General features: G+C 48.9%; 1 pseudogene; it reads right to left on the bottom strand.

Moving 5' to 3' along the window:
- The window catches only part of LOC135573739 (stAR-related lipid transfer protein 13-like), a 52298-nt pseudogene that overhangs the window by 11210 nt on the left and 20360 nt on the right, over positions 1–20728 (bottom strand).

Here is a 20728-nt window from a genome sequence, read left to right as displayed (position 1 = left end):
GTAAGGTGTGTGTGTGTGTGTGTGTGTGTGTGTGTGTGTGTGTGTGTGTGTGTGTGTGTGACTAGGTAAGGTGTGTGTGTGTGTGTGTGTGTGTGTGTGTGTGTGTGTGTGTGTGTGTGTGTGTGTGTGAGTGACTAGGTAAGGTGTGTGTGTGTGTGTGTGTGTGTGTGTGTGTGTGTGTGTGTGTGTGTGTGTGTGTGTGTGTGTGTGTGCGTGTGCGTGTGCGTGTTAGTACCTGGGGCACAGGTTGCCGTTCTTCAGTATGTTGAGATGGAACAGAGAGGGGCCCAGACACACAGCCAGGTTCATAGGGGTCATCTGGTTCTCCTCGACACAGGAAGTGACATCGCGCAGGAAGAAGAGCAGTGTCAGGAGCACTTCCCTGTTCTCGTCTGACATCAGCAAGATGGCCGCCCTCACGGCCTGCAACCAGTGCTCATTAGGGACGTCTAGAGAGAGAGAGAGTTCACTGACATGTCGTTGTTGTGAGTTTTTCATCATGTTAGTTTGTTAAATATCCTTGAACAATCTGTAGTTTTATAAACTGCATAAACTGCATAAAACTGAAAATATATATATTTTTAAACAATACGCCAACTAAGAGGTGATCAGTCATATCATTAGCATTAAATTGAGAAAGGGAATTATAAATGTGTGTGGTGTTTTTTTTTTTTTTTTTTTTACCTTTTATTTAACCAGGTTAAGAACAAATTCTTATTTTCAATGACGGCCTAGGAACAGTGGGTTAACTGCCTGTTCAGGGGCAGAACGACAGATTTATACCTTGTCAGCTCGGGGATTTGAACTTGCAACCTTCCGGTTACTAGTCCAACGCTCTAACCACTAGGCTACCCTGCCACCCCATTGTGGTGTGTGGTGTGTGGTGTGTGTGTGTTCTTACACTGGTAGATGTGTAGGAAGGTCTCTCCCAGCTTGCTGATCAGTAGAGGTTCAGGAAGGTCTCTGAAAAACTGTTTAACCATGTCTGCTATGTCGTACGCTGACTGGTCCTCGTAACACACACTGTCAGGACTGGTCTCACACTCCTGTCTCAACGCCTGGATACGGGACTTAACACCTGACTTACGGAACAGACCCACCTAGAGAGGGAGAGGGGAGGGGAGGGGGAGAGGGGAGGGGAGGGGAGGGAGAGGGGAGGGGGAGGGGAGGGAGAGGGAGAGGGGGGAGAGGGAGGGGAGGGAGAGGGAGAGGGAGAGGGGGGGAGGAGGGGAGGGAGAGGGAGAGGGAGAGGGGAGTTGCACTCCTGTCTCAAAAGTCACAAGACTTAAACTCAACTTGCAAAACAGTTAGTATGTGTGTGTGTGACATATGTGTGTATGTGTGTCTGTGTGTGTGTGTGTGTGTGTGTGCGTGCGTGCGTGCGTGTGTGTGTGAGACTAGGTAAGGTGTGTGTGTGTGTGACTAGGTAAATGGTGTGTGTGTGTGTGACTAGGTAAATGGTGTGTGTGTGTGTGACTAGGTAAGGTGTGTGTGTGTGTGTGTGACTAGGTAAGGGGTGTGTGTGTGTGTGTGTGACTAGGTAAGGGGTGTGTGTGTGTGACTAGGTAGAGTGTGTGTGTGTGTGTGTGTGTGTGTGTGTGTGTGTGTGTGTGTGTGTGTGTGTGTGTGTGTGTGTGTGTGTAGGTAAAGTGTGTATGTGTGTGTGTGTGACTAGGTAAAGGGTGTGTATGTGTGTGTGTGTGACTAGGTAAAGGGTGTGTGTGTGTACCTGGTCAAGGCAGTGCGTTCTGAGATGACTCAGGGCCTGCTGTAGACAGAGGGGTAGAGGGTAACCACAACGCTGTGTATGTACTATGAGGGGAACCCCAAACACACCCTTCTCTCTACTGTCTTCAACCTTCATACGCTTCAGAAACGTAGGGACAGACCTGGGAGAGAGAGAGAGGAGGATAAGATGTGTGTGTGTGTGTGTGTGTGTGTGTGTGTGTGTGTGTGTGTGTGTGTGTGTGTGTGTACCTACCAGGTCCAACCATGTTTGTTAGACGTGGAGTATTTCTCCATGATGGCTGTGAGTCGGAGCAGAGAGAACTTCTTGAGCAAACTGAGCTGGACAGCTGATTGGGTACTGATCTGTAGCGAGGAGTCTGATTGGCTCAGACGGTCAGACAGGCGGAAGCTCGGCCACCGGTGACTAGAGAGCGAGAGAGAGAGAGAGACACAGATAGACAGAGAGAGACATAGAGAGAGAGAGAGAGAGAGAGAGAGACAGCGAGACAGAGAGAGACAGAGAGACAGAGAAGGAGAGAGAGAGAGACATATATATTATCTACCTCACTTGCTTTGGCAATGTTAACACATGTTTCCCATGCCAATAAAGCCCTTGAATTGAATTGAATTACATTTAATTGACAGAGAGAGAGAGAGAGAGAGAGACAGAGAGAAAGAGATAGAGACAGAGAGAGAGAGAGAGACAGAGAGAGAGAGAGAGAGAGAGAGAGAGAGAGAAAGAGATAGAGACAGAGAGAGAGAGAGACAGAGAGAGAGAGAGACAGAGAGAGAGAGAGAGACAGAGAGAGAGAGAGAGACAGAGAGAGAGACAGAGAGAGAGAGAGACAGAGAGAGACAGAGAGAGAGAGACCAGGATACATACAGGTTAGAGAGAGAGAGACTCACCGTGGTCTCGTAAGGGAAGCTCCCACTCCAGAGTCTCTCCTCTCTCTGGTCCCTGTATCATTTAGGGAGACCCCGTCCCTCTCACCCTCCTCCTCGTTCCCCGCCTCCCCCTCTGTCAGCATGCTGCGACTCCAGTGGTCTACAATCTGCTGCAGGCCGCTGGCGTGACTGATGATGTCATCCAGGTGGGGGAACAGGTGATCGTCTCGGTCCACATCTAGCAGGTCACCTGTGGACGCGTACAGGTGAGACCCGGGGACGTTGTCATACACACTCACCCTGCTGCCCCGCGGAGCTCCAGGACAGGGAGGCTTCTTGGACAGAGCCGTGCCCTCCCAGGGGGAGCCTTGACTGGTGTAGAGCGGAGAGGGAGAGGGGGTCTGGTGCTGGTGGTCAGGTGACAGGGGCTAGGCTCTCTATAGACAGGGCTTTGGGGAAGGTGCCTGGTTTGTGGTCCTTGGGGATGTGGACCAGCAGGTCCTCGTATGAGCGGAAGTGGAAGTGGTTCCTGCTGAACGGTTGTTGTGCTTCAGTCCTCCGGCCATGGGGGGCGCCAGAGAGCAGCTCCGTGTCTTCTAGGTAAACACGTCCTCTTTTAGGCCGGGGCTTAGAGACTCTCTGCCTCACACTAGGACTCATGGAACTCACACTGCTTGTCTCTGATTGGCCCTCGCTGCCGTCTCCATGGGCAACAGGGGACGTGATGTTGTCTGATTGGTGGAGAGGATGAGGACTGCCATCTGATTGGTTGATGGGGACACAGTGGAGTGTCTGTAGTGCCTGGGGCTCCTGCCCCTGTAAGACCGGCCCACTGATGACCAGAGCCCGTCCACTTCCTGTCTTCCTCCTGAAGGACGGCCCCCACGTACGCATCATCTCCATGCGACGCAGGAAGGACTTCGCCGGACTCCGCCCACCCTGGCCATGACGGCTGCTTTTGATTGGTAGAGAGTTGTAGTGGGACATGTCCCTCGGGGGCTGGTAAAAACAATAATTAAATATATATAATTACTCGCTTTACACGTCATCAAGATCACTAACAATCACATCTCAAAATAGGGCTACTTAATGATAGATCCCTCACTTCAAAGACAGTTATAGTCAATCAACTAATCACTGATCAAAGTCCTGATGTGATTGGCCTGACTGAAACATGGCTTAAGCCTGATGAATTGACTGTGTTAAATGAGGCCTCACCTCCTGGTTACACAAGTGACCATATCCCCCACGCATCCCACAAAGGCGGAGGTGTTGCTAACATTTACGATAGCAAATGTCAATTTACAAACAAAAAAAACGACGTGTTCATCTTTTGAGCTTCTAGTCATGAAATCTATGCAGCTCAATCACTTTATATAGCTACAGGCCTCCTGGGCCATATACAACATCCTCACTGAGTTCCCTGAATTCACTTTATATAGCTACTGTTTACAGGCCTCCTGGGCCATATACAGCATCCTCACTGAGTTCCCTGAATCCACTTTATATAGCTACTGTTTACAGGCCTCCTGGGCCATATACAGCATCCTCACTGAGTTCCATGAATTCATTTTATATAGCTACTGTTTATAGGCCTCCTGGGCCATATACAGCATCCTCACTGAGTTCCATGAATTCACTTTATATAGCTACTGTTTACAGGCCTCCTGGGCCATATACAGCATCCTCACTGAGTTCCCTGAATTCATTTTATATAGCTACTGTTTATAGGCCTCCTGGGCCATATACAGCATCCTCATTGAGTTCCATGAATTCACTTTATATAGCTACTGTTTACAGGCCTCCTGGGCCATATACAGCATCCTCACTGAGTTCCCTGAATTCACTTTATATAGCTACAGGCCTCCTGGGCCATATACAGCATCCTCACTGAGTTCCCTGAATTCACTTTATATAGCTACTGTTTACAGGCCTCCTGGGCCATATACAGCGTTCCTCACTGAGTTCCCTGAATTCACTTTATATAGCTACTGTTTACAGGCCTCCTGGGCCATATACAGCGTTCCTCACTGAGTTCCCTGAATTCACTTTATATAGCTACTGTTTACAGGCCTCCTGGGCCATATACAGCGTTCCTCACTGAGTTCCCTGAATTCACTTTATATAGCTACTGTTTACAGGCCTCCTGGGCCATATACAGCGTTCCTCACTGAGTTCCCTGAATTCACTTTATATAGCTACTGTTTACAGGCCTCCTGGGCCATATACAGCGTTCCTCACTGAGTTCCCTGAATTCACTTTATATAGCTACTGTTTACAGGCCTCCTGGGCCATATACAGCATCCTCACTGAGTTCCCTGAATTCACTTTATATAGCTACTGTTTACAGGCCTCCTGGGCCATATACAGCGTTCCTCACTGAGTTCCCTGAATTCACTTTATATAGCTACTGTTTACAGGCCTCCTGGGCCATATACAGCGTTCCTCACTGAGTTCCCTGAATTCACTTTATATAGCTACTGTTTACAGGCCTCCTGGGCCATATACAGCGTTCCTCACTGAGTTCCCTGAATTCACTTTATATAGCTACTGTTTACAGGCCTCCTGGGCCATATACAGCGTTCCTCACTGAGTTCCCTGAATTCACTTTATATAGCTACTGTTTACAGGCCTCCTGGGCCATATACAGCGTTCCTCACTGAGTTCCCTGAATTCACTTTATATAGCTACTGTTTACAGGCCTCCTGGGCCATATACAGCGTTCCTCACTGAGTTCCCTGAATTCACTTTATATAGCTACTGTTTACAGGCCTCCTGGGCCATATACAGCATCCTCACTGAGTTCCCTGAATTCACTTTATATAGCTACTGTTTACAGGCCTCCTGGGCCGTATACAGCATCCTCACTGAGTTCCCTGAATTCACTTTATATAGCTACTGTTTACAGGCCTCCTGGGCCATATACAGCATCCTCACTGAGTTCCCTGAATTCACTTTATATAGCTACTGTTTACAGGCCTCCTGGGCCGTATACAGCGTTCCTCACTGAGTTCCCTGAATTCACTTTATATAGCTACTGTTTACAGGCCTCCTGGGCCATATACAGCGTTCCTCACTGAGTTCCCTGAATTCACTTTATATAGCTACTGTTTACAGGCCTCCTGGGCCGTATACAGCGTTCCTCACTGAGTTCCCTGAATTCCTATCGGACCTTGTAGTCATAGCAGATAATATTCACATTTTTGGTGACTTTAATATTCACATGGAAAAGTCCACAGACCCACTCCAAAAGGCTTTCGGAGCCATCATCGACTCAGTGGGTTTTGTCCAACATGTCTCTGGACCCACTCACTGTCACAGTCATACGCTGGACCTAGTTTTGTCCCATGGAATAAATGTTGTGGATGTTTTTCCTCATAATCCTGGACTATCGGACCACCATTTTATTACGTTTGCAATCGCAACAAATAATCTGCTCAGACCCCAGCCAAGGGGTCTTTGGCTCTCTGACAACCCAAAGATTCCTAGATGCCCTTCCAGACTCCCTCCACCTACCCAAGGATGTCAGAGTACAACAATCAGTTATCCACCTAACTGAGGAACTCAATTTAACCTTGCATAATACCCTAGATGCAGTACACCCCTAAAACTAAAAACATTTCTCATAAGAAACTAGCTCCCTGGTATACAGAAAATACCCTGAAGAAAATTGGAACAGAAATGGCGCTACACCAAACTGGAAGTCTTCTGACTAGCTTGGAAAGACAGTACCGTGCAGTATCGAAGAGCCCTCACTGCTGCTACACCAAACTGGAAGTCTTCTGACTAGCTTGGAAAGACAGTACCGTGCAGTACCGAAGAGCCCTCACTGCTGCTACACCAAACTGGAAGTCTTCTGACTAGCTTGGAAAGACAGTAGCGTGCAGTATCGAAGAGCCCTTACTGCTGCTCCACCAAACTGGAAGTCTTCTGACTAGCTTGGAAAGACAGTACCGTGCAGTACCGAAGAGCCCTTACTGCTGCTACACCAAACTGGAAGTCTTCTGACTAGCTTGGAAAGACAGTACCGTGCAGTATCGATGAGCCCTCACTGCTGCTACACCAAACTGGAAGTCTTCTGACTAGCTTGGAAAGACAGTACCGAAGAGCCCTTACTGCTGCTACACCAAACTGGAAGTCTTCTGACTAGCTTGGAAAGACAGTACCGTGCAGTACCGAAGAGCCCTCACTGCTGCTACACCAAACTGGAAGTATTCTGACTAGCTTGGAAAGACAGTACCGTGCAGTACCGAAGAGCCCTCACTAATGCTAAACCAAACTGGAAGTCTTCTGACTAGCTTGGAAAGACAGTACCGAAGAGCCCTTACTGCTGCTACACCAAACTGGAAGTCTTCTGACTAGCTTGGAAAGACAGTACCGTGCAGTACCGAAGAGCCCTCACTGCTGCTACACCAAACTGGAAGTCTTCTGACTAGCTTGGAAAGACAGTACCGTGCAGTATCGAAGAGCCCTTACTGCTGCTCCACCAAACTGGAAGTCTTCTGACTAGCTTGGAAATACAGTACCGTGCAGTACCGAAGAGCCCTCACTGCTGCTACACCAAACTGGAAGTCTTCTGACTAGCTTGGAAAGACAGTACCGTGCAGTACCGAAGAGCCCTCACTGCTGCTACACCAAACTGGAAGTCTTCTGACTAGCTTGGAAAGACAGTACCGTGCAGTATCGAAGAGCCCTCACTGCTGCTCCACCAAACTGGAAGTCTTCTGACTAGCTTGGAAAGACAGTACCGTGCAGTACCGAAGAGCCCTTACTGCTGCTACACCAAACTGGAAGTCTTCTGACTAGCTTGGAAAGACAGTACCGAAGAGCCCTTACTGCTGCTCCACCAAACTGGAAGTCTTCTGACTAGCTTGGAAAGACAGTACCGTGCAGTACCGAAGAGCCCTCACTGCTGCTACACCAAACTGGAAGTCTTCTGACTAGCTTGGAAAGACAGTACCGTGCAGTATCTTAATCAGTAGCTTAATAAATACATTTGATTGATTGAGTACATGAGATATAGGAGGCAGACATGAAGACAGACGTACCTGGTAGGGCCCGACCAGCCCGACCAGCGATGCCATAGAGACCGAGTCAGGGAGCATGGCTCCTAGAGACTCTTGGCTGTGAAGAGTGAAGGATATATCCGTGATCTCTGGTTCGCTGATGTCCGTTAAGACGCTCTCACTGCTCACCGTGCTCCGCAGGAGTCCCTCCCCCTCGCCCTGACACCCCTCAGGGCTGCTCTCATTGGGCGAGCCCAGCAGGAAGTGCATGTCCTGGAGGCGGGACCAGCGCCGGCTGTTCCACTCAAAGGTCCATCTCTTAGTGATGGCCAGCGGGTCCTCGTCTGAATCATCAGTCTGGAGACAAAGTATATTTTATTACAGCATGTATAGACCGTTTTCCACACGACACACTAAAGTCACACACTAACGTCACACACTAACGTCACACACTAACGTCACACACTAACGTCACACTAACGTCACACTAACGTCACACACTAACGTCACACTAACGTCACACACTAACGTCACACTAACGTCACACTAACGTCACACTAACGTCACACACTAACGTCACACTAACGTCACACACTAACGTCACACACTAACGTCACACTAACGTCACACTAACGTCACACTAACGCCACACTAACGCACACACTAACGCCACACTAACGTCACACTAACGCCACACACTAACGCCACACTAACGCCACACTAACGTCACACACTAACGCACACACTAACGCACACTAACGCCACACTAACGCCACACACTAACGCCACACACTAACGTCACACTAACGTCACACTAACGTCACACACTAACGTCACACTAACGTCACACTAACGTCACACACTAACGTCACACTAACGTCACACTAACGTCACACACTAACGTCACACACTAACGTCACACACTAACGTCACACTAACGTCACACACTAACGTCACACTAACGTCACACTAACGTCACACTAACGTCACACACTAACGTCACACACTAACGTCACACTAACGTCACACTAACGTCACACACTAACGTCACACTAACGTCACACTAACGTCACACACTAACGTCACACACTAACGTCACACACTAACGTCACACTAACGTCACACACTAACGTCACACACTAACGTCACACTAACGTCACACACTAACGTCACACACTAACGTCACACTAACGTCACACTAACGCACACTAACGCCACACAACGCCACAACGTAACGTCACACTAACGTCACACAACGTCACACTAACGTCACACTAACGCACACACTAACGCACACACTAACGCCACACTAACGCACACACTAACGTCACACACTAACGTCACACTAACGTCACACTAACGCCACACACTAACGCCACACACTAACGCCACACTAACGCCACACTAACGTCACACTAACGCCACACACTAACGTCACACACTAACGCCACACACTAACGTCACACTAACGCCACACTAACGCACACTAACGTCACACACTAACGTCACACACTAACGCACACTAACGCCACACTAACGTCACACACTAACGTCACACACTAACGTCACACTAACGTCACACACTAACGCACACTAACGCCACTAACGTCACACACTAACGCCACACACTAACGCCACACACTAACGCCACACTAACGCCACACTAACGTCACACACTAACGCCACACTAACGCCACACACTAACGTCACACTAACGCCACACTAACGTCACACACTAACGCCACACACTAACGTCACACACTAACGCCACACTAACGTCACACACTAACGCCACACTAACGCACACTAACGCCACACACTAACGCACACTAACGCCACTAACGCACACACTAACGCCACACTAACGTCACACACTAACGCCACACACTAACGCCACACTAACGCACACTAACGTCACACACTAACGTCACACACTAACGTCACACTAACGTCACACACTAACGTCACACTAACGTCACACTAACGTCACACACTAACGTCACACACTAACGTCACACACTAACGTCACACACTAACGTCACACTAACGTCACACACTAACGTCACACTAACGTCACACACTAACGTCACACACTAACGTCACACTAACGTCACACTAACGTCACACACTAACGTCACACTAACGTCACTCTAACGTCACACACTAACGTCACACACTAACGTCACACACTAACGTCACACTAACGTCACACACTAACGTCACACTAACGTCACACTAACGTCACACACTAACGTCACACACTAACGTCACACTAACGTCACACTAACGTCACACACTAACGTCACACACTAACGTCACACTAACGTCACACTAATGTCACACACTAACGTCACACTAACGTCACTCTAACGTCACACACTAACGTCACACTAGCGTCACACTAACGTCACACACTAACGTCACACACTAACGTCACACTAACGTCACACACTAACGTCACACACTAACGTCACACACTAAGAAAGCGATCTGTGCCCAACATAACCTCGATTTATATTTTCATTACTTTCACCCCCACAAAAATAACTTTGAACATGGAGAGGCTTTTGTTTGTCGCTACCGTTCTATAAGAATTTCCCAACTTGTTCTGCCACCAACTTGTTCTGCCACCAACTTGCGCGGAAAAACGCAGAAAGGGATCTATTGCAAGACACATTTCTCAATCGTAAACTACTTTATGAAAATCACAAAAACACTCAATATTTTGAGTAAAAAAAGTTTTTTTAATTTTTTTTTTTATAAATGGGTCAAAGAGCAACAACAAAAGCTTTGGTTGTTCTCATTGAATGGTGCTATATCCATAGGTTACCACACGGTGGCAGCACCGAGTAGCTTTCTGAACTGTAAAAGCTCTGGCCACAATCCACTTCCCCATAATATTAATGTCTGTAGTATCATTCATTTTTCACTGATTCCAAGATGACAATGAACAACAACAAAATGCTACATTTTCTCTCATCTTACCTCAGCTCCATATACACTGTGAACGGTGTTAAGATGAGATAAAATAAGACTTTTAACTGACGTCTTCCTTCACCAAGACACCAATTAGGAGATAATAAAGGACAGGATATATACATGAGAGAGAGAGAGAGAGAGAGAATGAGAGAGAGAGAGAGAGAATGAGAGAGAATGAGAGAGAATGAGAGAGAATGAGAGAGAGAATGAGAGAAAGAGAGAGAGAGAGAATGAGAGAGAGAGAGAATGAGAGAGAATGAGAGAGAATGAGAGAGAGAATGAGAGAAAGAGAGAGAGAGAGAATGAGAGAGAATGAGAGAGAGAATGAGAGAAAGAGAGAGAGAGAGAATGAGAGAGGGAGAGAGAGAGAGAGAATGAGAGAAAGAGAGAGAATGAGAGAGAATGAGAGAGAGAATGAGAGAAAGAGAGAGAGAGAGAATGAGAGAGGGAGAGAGAGAGAGAGAATGAGAGAGAGAAAGAGAGAGAATGAGAGAGAGAAAGAGAGAGAATGAGAGACAGAGAGAGAGATAAAGAATGAGAGAGAGAGACAGAGACAGACAGAGACAGAGAAAGACAGACAGACAGACAGAGACAGACAGACAGACAGAGACAGACAGACAGACAGACAGACAGACAGACAGACAGACAGACAGCCAGACAGACAGCCAGCCAGCCAGCCAGCCAGCCAGCCAGCCAGCCAGACAGACAGACAGACAGACAGACAGACAGACAGACAGACAGACAGATAGGGGAAGAGAGAAAAGGTGGAACATAAACAACAATACCACCAATATGATCTTTTTTTTTTTATCTTGCCAGCAGCATACCACCCTGCATACCACCCTGCATACCACCCTGCATACCACCCTGCATACCACCCTGCAAACCACCCTTTATGCCACCCTGCATACCACCCTGCACACCACCCTGCACACCACCCTACAAACCACCCTGCATAGCACCCTGCATACCACCCTGCATACCACCCTGCATACCACCCTACATACCACCCTGCATACCACCCTACACACCACCCTGCATACCACCCTACACACCACCCTGCATACCACCCTACATACCACCCTGCATACCACCCTACATACCACCCTGCATACCACCCTGCATACCACCCTGCATACCACCCTACATACCACCCTGCACACCACCCTACATACCACCCTGCATACCACCCTGCATACCACCCTGCATACCACCCTACATACCACCCTGCATACCACCCTGCATACCACCCTACATACCACCCTGCATACCACCCTGCACACCACCCTATATACCACCCTGCATACCACCCTGTATACCACCCTGCATACCACCCTGCATACCACCCTGTATACCACCCAGCATACCACCCAGCATACCACCCTGCATGTCACCCTGCATGCCACCCTGCATGCCACCCTGCATGCCACCCTGCATGCCACCCTGCATACCACCCAGCATACCACCCTGCATACCACCCTGCATACCACCCTGCATACCACCCAGCATACCACCCTGCATACCACCCTGTATACCACCCAGCATACCACCCTGCATACCACCCTACATGCCACCCTGCATGCCACCCTGCATGCCACCCTGCATGCCACCCTGCATACCACCCTGCATACCACCCAGCATACCACCCTGCATACCACCCTGCATACCACCCTGTATACCACCCTGCATACCACCCAGCATACCACCCTGCATACCACCCTGCATACCACCCAGCATACCACCCTGCATACCACCCAGCATACTACCCTGCATACCACCCTGTATACCACCCTGCATACCACCCAGCATACCACCCTGCATACCACCCTGCATACCACCCTGCATACCACCCTGCATACCACCCAGCATACTACCCTGCATGCCACCCTGCATACCACCCTGCATGCCACCCTGCATGCCACTCTGCATACCACCCTGCATTCCACCCTGCATACCACCCTACATACCACCCTGCATTCCACTGCTGGCTTGCTTCTGAAGCTAAGCAGGGTTGGTCCTGGTCAGTTCCTGGATGGGAGACCAGATGCTGCTGGAAGTGGTGTTGGAGGGCCAGTAGGAAGCACTCTTTCCTCTGGTCTAAAAAAAATATCCCAATGCCCCAGGGCAGTGATTGGGGACACTGCCCTGTGTAGGGTGCCGTCTTTCAGATGGGACGTTAAACGGGTGTCCTGACTCTCTGAGGTCCTTAAAGATCCCATGGCACTTATCGTAAGAGTAGGGGTGTTAACCCTGGTGTCCTGGCTAAATTCCCAATCTGGCCCTCAAACCATCACGGTCACCTAATAATCCCCGGTTTACAATTGGCTCATTCATCCCCCTCCTCTCCCCTGTAACTATTCCCCAGGTCGTTGCTGCAAATGAGAACGTGTTCTCAAGTCACCTTACCTGGTAAAATAACAGATAAATAAATAAATCTTCCCCTACTATTTGTACTACAACTATTGGCACATTGCTAAAACTCTGATAAAATAACACCTGAAATGTCTCTATCTTTTTTTATAACCTCTCTCAGCGTAATATTTACTGCTAAAATCTAATGTGTATCCTCTCACTTTTGTTAATCTAAGTTGCTTTGGCAAAGTAAACATGTTTCCCCATGCCAATAAAGCCCCTTTGAATAGAACGAAGAAGGATCGAGGAACTCACTTTCTTCCTGCGGCGGCTGACGTCTAGTTCCATGGAGAAACACTTGTTCAGGGTGTTGAGACGTCTGAAAGAACAACACAGAGAGAGACATTCCTCAGGTCACACAGAGAGAGACATTCCTTACGTCACAGAGAGAGAGACATTCCTTATGTCACACAGAGAGAGACATTCCTCAGGTCACACAGAGAGACATTCCTTAAGTCACACAGAGAGAGACATTCCTTATGTCACAGAGAGACATTCCTCAGGTCACACAGAGAGAAATTCCTTATGTCACAGAGAGACATTCCTCAGGTCACACAGAGAGAGACATTCCTTAAGTCACACAGAGAGAGACATTCCTTACGTCACACAGAGACATTCCTTACGTCACACAGAGAGACATTCCTTACGTCACACAGAGACATTCCTTACGTCACACAGAGAGAGACATTCCTCAGGTCACACAGAGAGAGACATTCCTCAGGTCACACAGAGAGAGACATTCCTCGGGTCACCCAGAGAGAGACATTCCTTATGTCACAGAGAGACATTCCTCAGGTCACACAGAGAGAGACATTCCTCAGGTCACACAGAGAGACATTCCTTAGGTCACACAGAGAGAGACATTCCTCAGGTCACACAGAGAGAGACATTCCTCAGGTCACACAGAGAGAGACATTCCTTACGTCACACAGAGAGAGACATTCCTTATGTCACACAGAGAGAGACATTCCTCAGGTCACACAGAGAGACATTCCTCAGGTCACACAGAGAGAGACATTCCTTCCGTCACACAGAGAGACATTCCTTAAGTCACACAAAGAGAGACATTCCTTATGTCACAGAGAGACATTCCTCGGGTCACACAGAGTGAGACATTCCTCAGGTCACACAGAGAGACATTCCTTATGTCACAGAGAGACATTCCTCAGGTCACACAGAGAGAGACATTCCTTAAGTCACACAGAGAGAGACATTCCTTACGTCACACAGAGAGACATTCCTTACGTCACACAGAGATACATTCCTTACGTCACACAGAGACATTCCTTACATCACACAGAGAGAGACATTCCTCAGGTCACACAGAGAGAGACATTCCTCAGGTCACACAGAGAGAGACATTCCTCAGGTCACACAGAGAGAGACATTCCTCGGGTCACCCAGAGAGAGACATTCCTTATGTCACAGAGAGACATTCCTCAGGTCACACAGAGAGAGACATTCCTCAGGTCACACAGAGAGACATTCCTTACGTCACACAGAGAGAGACATTCCTTACGTCACACAGAGAGAGACATTGCTTATGTCACACAGAGAGAGACATTCCTCAGGTCACACAGAGAGACATTTCTCAGGTCACACAGAGAGAGACATTCCTTCCGTCACACAGAGAGACATTCCTTACGTCACACAGAGAGACATTCCTTACGTCACAGAGAGAGACATTCCTTAGGTCACACAGAGAGACATTCCTTACGTCACACAGAGAGAGACATTCCTCAGGTCACACGGAGAGAGACATTCCTTACGTCACAGAGAGAGACATTCCTTAGGTCACACAGAGAGACATTCCTTACGTCACACAGAGAGAGACATTCCTTATGTCACACAGAGAGAGACATTCCTCAGGTTACACAGAGAGAGACATTCCTTACGTCACAGAGAGAGAGACATTCCTTACGTCACACAGAGAGACATTCCTTACGTCACACAGAGAGACATTCCTTACGTCACACAGAGACATTCCTTACGTCACACAGAGAGAGACATTCCTCAGGTCACACAGAGAGAGACATTCCTCAGGTCACACAGAGAGAGACATTCCTCAGGTCACACAGAGAGAGACATTCCTCGGGTCACCCAGAGAGAGACATTCCTTATGTCACAGAGAGACATTCCTCAGGTCACACAGAGAGAGACATTCCTCAGGTCACACAGAGAGACATTCCTTACGTCACACAGAGAGAGACATTCCTCAGGTCACACAGAGAGAGACATTCCTCAGGTCACACAGAGAGAGACATTCCTTACGTCACACAGAGAGAGATAATTCCTTATGTCACACAGAGAGAGACATTCCTCAGGTCACACAGAGAGACATTCCTCAGGTCACACAGAGAGAGACATTCCTTCCGTCACACAGAGAGACATTCCTTAAGTCACACACAGAGAGACATTCCTTATGTCACAGAGAGACATTCCTCAGGTCACACAGAGAGAGACATTCCTCGGGTCACCCAGAGAGAGACATTCCTTATGTCACAGAGAGACATTCCTCAGGTCACACAGAGAGAGACATTCCTCAGGTCACACAGAGAGACATTCCTTACGTCACACAGAGAGAGACATTCCTTACGTCACACAGAGAGAGACATTCCTTATGTCACACAGAGAGAGACATTCCTCAGGTCACACAGAGAGACATTTTTCAGGTCACACAGAGAGAGACATTCCTTCCGTCACACAGAGAGACATTCCTTACGTCACACAGAGAGACATTCCTTACTTCACAGAGAGAGACATTCCTTAGGTCACACAGAGAGACATTCCTTACGTCACACAGAGAGAGACATTCCTCAGGTCACACGGAGAGAGACATTCCTTACGTCACAGAGAGAGACATTCCTTAGGTCACACAGAGAGACATTCCTTACGTCACACAGAGAGAGACATTCCTTATGTCACACAGAGAGAGACATTCCTCAGGTTACACAGAGAGAGACATTCCTTACGTCACAGAGAGAGAGACATTCCTTATGTCACACAGAGAGAGACATTCCTCAGGTCACACAGAAAGACATTCCTTACGTCACACAGAGAGAGACATTCCTCAGGTCACACGGAGAGAGACATTCCTTACGTCACACAGAGACATTCCTTACGTCACACAGAGAGAGACATTCCTCAGGTCACACAGAGAGAGACATTCCTCGGGTCACACAGAGAGAGACATTCCTTATGTCACAGAGAGACATTCCTCAGGTCACACAGAGTGAGACATTCCTCAGGTCACAAAGAGAGAGACATTCCTCGGGTCACACAGAGAGAGACATTCCTCAGGTCACACAGAGAGAGACATTCCTCAGGTCACACAGAGAGAGACATTCCTTACGTCACACAGAGAGAGACATTCCTTATGTCACACAGAGAGAGACATTCCTCAGGTCACACAGAGAGACATTCCTTACGTCACACAGAGACATTCCTTACGTCACACAGAGAGAGACATTCCTCAGGTCACACAGAGAGAGACATTCCTCAGGTCACACAGAGAGAGACATTCCTCGGGTCACACAGAGAGAGACATTCCTCGGGTCACACAGAGAGAGACATTCCTCAGGTCACACAGAGAGAGACATTCCTCAGGTCACACAGAGAGACATTCCTTACGTCACACAGAGAGAGACATTCCTTATGTCACACAGAGAGAGACATTCCTCAGGTCACACAGAGAGACATTCCTTACGTCACACAGAGACATTCCTTACGTCACACAGAGAGAGACATTCCTCAGGTCACACAGAGAGAGACATTCCTCAGGTCACACAGAGAGAGACATTCCTCGGGTCACACAGAGAGAGACATTCCTTATGTCACAGAGAGACATTCCTCAGGTCACACAGAGTGAGACATTCCTCAGGTCACACAGAGAGAGACATTCCTCGGGTCACACAGAGAGAGACATTCCTTACGTCACAGAGAGAGAGATATTCCTTATGTCACACAGAGAGACATTCCTTACGTCACAGAGAGAGAGACATTCCTTATGTCACACAGAGAGAGACATTCCTCAGGTCACACAGAGAGAAACATTCCTTATGTCACACAGAGAGAGACATTCCTCAGGTCACACAGAGAGACATTGCACTTTATCATGGGATTAGAACCCATCTCCCTGAACTTTATCATGGGATTACTACCCATGTCCCTGCACAAAGCGAGATCCATACAGAAATGTTTGAGTTGAGATCCGTGTGGAAGAACTTGACTGGCCTGCAAAGAGCACTGACCTCAACCACATCGAACACCTTTGGGATGAATTTGAATGCCGACTGTGAGCCAGGCCTAATCGCCCAACATTGGTGCCCGACACTAATGCTCTCGTGGCTGAATGGAAGCAAGTCCCTTGATGTTCCTACATCTAGTGGAAAGCCTTCCCAGAAGAGTGGAGGCTGTTATAGCAGCAATGTTCCAACATCTAGTGGAAAGCCTTCCCAGAAGAGTGGAGGCTGTTATAGCAGCAATGTTCCAACATCTAGCGGAAAGCCTTCCCAGAAGAGTGGAGGCTGTTATAGCAGCAATGTTCCTACATCTAGTGGAAAGTCTTCCCAGAAGAGTGGAGGCTGTTATAGCAGCAATGTTCCTACATCTAGTGGAAAGCCTTCCCAGAAGAGTGGAGGCTGTTATAGCAGCAATGTTCCAACATCTAGTGGAAAGTCTTCCCAGAAGAGTGGAGGCTGTTATAGCAGCAATGTTCCAACATCTAGTGGAAAGCCTTCCCACAAGAGTGGAGGCTGTTATAGCAGCAATGTTCCAACATCTAGTGGAAAGCCTTCCCAGAAGAGTGGAGGCTGTTATAGCAGCAATGTTCCAACATCTAGTGGAAAGCCTTCCCAGAAGAGTGGAGGCTGTTATAGCAGCAATGTTCCAACATCTAGTGGAAAGCCTTCCCAGAAGAGTGGAGGCTGTTATAGCAGCAATGTTCCAACATCTAGTGGAAAGCCTTCCCAGAAGAGTGGAGGCTGTTATAGCAGCAATGTTCCTACATCTAGTGGAAAGCCTTCCCACAAGAGTGGAGGCTGTTATAGCAGCAATGTTCCTACATGTAGTGGAAAGCCTTCCCAGAAGAGTGGAGTGAGTGAGTTGGTAACGTAAACACATGTTTCCCATCTCTATTTCCACGTGATTTGGTAACGTAAACACACGTTTCCCATCTCTATTTCCACGTGATTTGGTAACGTAAACACACGTTTCCCATCTCTATTTCCACGTGATTTGGTAACGTAAACACATGTTTCCCATGCCAATAAAGCCCTTTGAATTGAAATTGAAAGTGAATTGAATGAGAGCCTGATTTCCCTCTAAAGTGATTACCATCAGCTCTGCCATTCTGAGGATGATCATTTGACACTACATTACCTTCACCATTTATCTTTATGGTTAACGATGCTGAAGGAGCCCTCTGAGAACCATTATGTTCAGCAGAACGTGAAACCTATTCAGGGTAACGCTATCCATGACATGGGGCGGCAGGTAGCCTAGTGGTTAGAGTGTAGAGGTGGCAGGGCAGCCTAGTGGTTAGAGTGGAGGGGCGGCAGGTAGTCTCGTGGTTAGAGTGGAGGGGGGGGGCGGCAGGTAGACTAGTGGTTAGAGTGTAGAGGTGGCAGGGTAGCCTAGTGGTTAGAGTGGAGGGGCGGCAGGTAGCCTAGTGGTTAGAGTGTAGGGGGGCAGGTAGCCTAGTGGTTAGAGTGGAGGGGGGTGGCAGGTAGACTAGTGGTTAGAGTGTAGAGGTGGCAGGGTAGCCTAGTGGTTAGAGTGTAGAGGCGGCAGGTAGTCTAGTGGTTAGAGTGTAGGGGGCAGGTAGCCTAGTGGTTAGAGTGTAGGGGTGGTAGGTAGACTAGTGGTTAGAGTGTAGGGGGGCAGGTAGTCTAGTGGTTAGAGTGTAGGGCGGTAGGTAGACTAGTGGTTAGAGTGTAGGGGGGCAGGTAGTCTAGTGGTTAGAGTGTAGGGGAGGCAGGTAGCCTAGTGGTTAGAGTGTAGGGGGGCAGGTAGTCTAGTGGTTAGAATGTAGGGGGGTAGGTAGACTAGTGGTTAGAGTGTAGGGGGCAGGTAGCCTAGTGGTTAGAGTGTAGGGGGTAGGTAGTCTAGTGGTTAGAATGTAGGGACGGTAGGTAGCCTAGTGGTTAGAGTGTAGGGGCGGTAGGTAGACTAGTGGTTAGAGTGTAGGGGCGGTAGGTAGCCTAGTGGTTAGAGTGTAGGGGCGGTAGGTAGCCTAGTGGTTAGAGTGTAGGGGCGGCAGGTAGACTAGTGGTTAGAGTGTAGGGGCGGTAGGTAGCCTAGCTGTTAGAGTGTAGGGGCGGCAGGTAGCCTATTGGTTAGAGTGTAGAGGTGGCAGGGTAGCCTAGTGGTTAGAGTGGAGGGGGCGGCAGGTAGACTAGTGGTTAGAGTGGAGGGGGCGGCAGGTAGACTAGTGGTTAGAGTGGAGGGGCGGCAGGTAGCCTAGTGGTTAGAGTGGAGGGGGCGGCAGGTAGACTAGTGGTTAGAGTGTAGAGGTGGCAGGGTAGCCTAGTGGTTAGAGTGTAGAGGCGGCAGGTAGTCTAGTGGTTAGAGTGTAGGGGGCAGGTAGCCTAGTGGTTAGAGTGTAGGGGTGGTAGGTAGACTAGTGGTTAGAGTGTAGGGGGGCAGGTAGTCTAGTGGTTAGAGTGTAGGGGCGGTAGGTAGACTAGTGGTTAGAGTGTAGGGGGGCAGGTAGTCTAGTGGTTAGAGTGTAGGGGAGGCAGGTAGCCTAGTGGTTAGAGTGTAGGGGGGCAGGTAGTCTAGTGGTTAGAATGTAGGGGGTAGGTAGACTAGTGGTTAGAGTGTAGGGGGGCAGGTAGCCTAGTGGTTAGAGTGTAGGGGTGGTAGGTAGTCTAGTGGTTAGAGTGTAGGGCGGCAGGTAGCCTAGTGGTTAGAGTGTAGGGGGGGTAGGTAGTCTAGTGGTTAGAATGTAGGGACGGTAGGTAGCCTAGTGGTTAGAGTGTAGGGGCGGTAGGTAGACTAGTGGTTAGAGTGTAGGGGCGGTAGGTAGCCTAGTGGTTAGAGTGTAGGGGCGGCAGGTAGACTAGTGGTTAGAGTGTAGAGGTGGCAGGGTAGCCTAGTGGTTAGAGTGGAGGGGGGCGGCAGGTAGACTAGTGGTTAGAGTGTAGAGGTGGCAGGGTAGCCTAGTGGTTAGAGTGTAGGGGCGGCAGGTAGCCTAGTGGTTAGAGTGGAGGGGGGGCAGGTAGCCTATTGGTTAGAGTGTAGAGGTGGCAGGGTAGCCTAGTGGTTAGAGTGGAGGGGGGGGGCAGGTAGACTAGTGGTTAGAGTGGAGGGGGCGGCAGGTAGACTAGTGGTTAGAGTGGAGGGCGGCAGGTAGCCTAGTGGTTAGAGTGGAGGGGGGGCAGGTAGACTAGTGGTTAGAGTGTAGAGGTGGCAGGGTAGCCTAGTGGTTAGAGTGTAGAGGCGGCAGGTAGTCTAGTGGTTAGAGTGTAGGGGGGCAGGTAGCCTAGTGGTTAGAGTGTAGGGGTGGTAGGTAGACTAGTGGTTAGAGTGTAGGGGGGCAGGTAGTCTAGTGGTTAGAGTGTAGGGGCGGTAGGTAGACTAGTGGTTAGAGTGTAGAGGTGGCAGGGTAGCCTAGTGGTTAGAGTGGAGGAGGGGCGGCAGGTAGACTAGTGGTTAGAGTGGAGGGGGGGCAGGTAGACTAGTGGTTAGAGTGGAGGGCGGCAGGTAGCCTAGTGGTT

This window comes from Oncorhynchus nerka, linkage group LG10 (genome assembly GCF_034236695.1).
Source record: "Oncorhynchus nerka isolate Pitt River linkage group LG10, Oner_Uvic_2.0, whole genome shotgun sequence".
NCBI lineage: Eukaryota > Metazoa > Chordata > Actinopteri > Salmoniformes > Salmonidae > Oncorhynchus > Oncorhynchus nerka.
This window is presented reverse-complemented; position numbering and strand designations above follow the sequence as displayed.